This window comes from Mastomys coucha, unplaced genomic scaffold (assembly GCF_008632895.1).
Source record: "Mastomys coucha isolate ucsf_1 unplaced genomic scaffold, UCSF_Mcou_1 pScaffold16, whole genome shotgun sequence".
In the NCBI taxonomy this organism is placed as follows: domain Eukaryota; kingdom Metazoa; phylum Chordata; class Mammalia; order Rodentia; family Muridae; genus Mastomys; species Mastomys coucha.
The window spans coordinates 5,368,113-5,368,402 of NW_022196898.1; positions in this window are offsets into that span (position 1 = coordinate 5,368,113).

Below are 290 nucleotides of genomic sequence, written 5' to 3' on the forward strand. Positions count from 1 at the left end.
CCACACCATCTGGTTATCTCTACTGCTACCTGCCCTTGCTAAATCTGACTGGAGCCTGCCCTTCCTGTGACCCTGATTGTGTCAGAACTCCTCAGAGTCAAGCTATCTCTGTGATCCTATGATTGTGGGATCCTGTGACCCTGGGGTTGTTAGAGCACCTGGGAGTGGAGCTTCCTCTGGGTGTTTTGGGAATGAGGGCAGAGTTTGCACCCAATGCCCAATGTCTGCTCAGGGCACTGGCTGGCCCAGACAGACTGGAAGCAACCTGAGCCACTGGGCTGGCAGAGTTC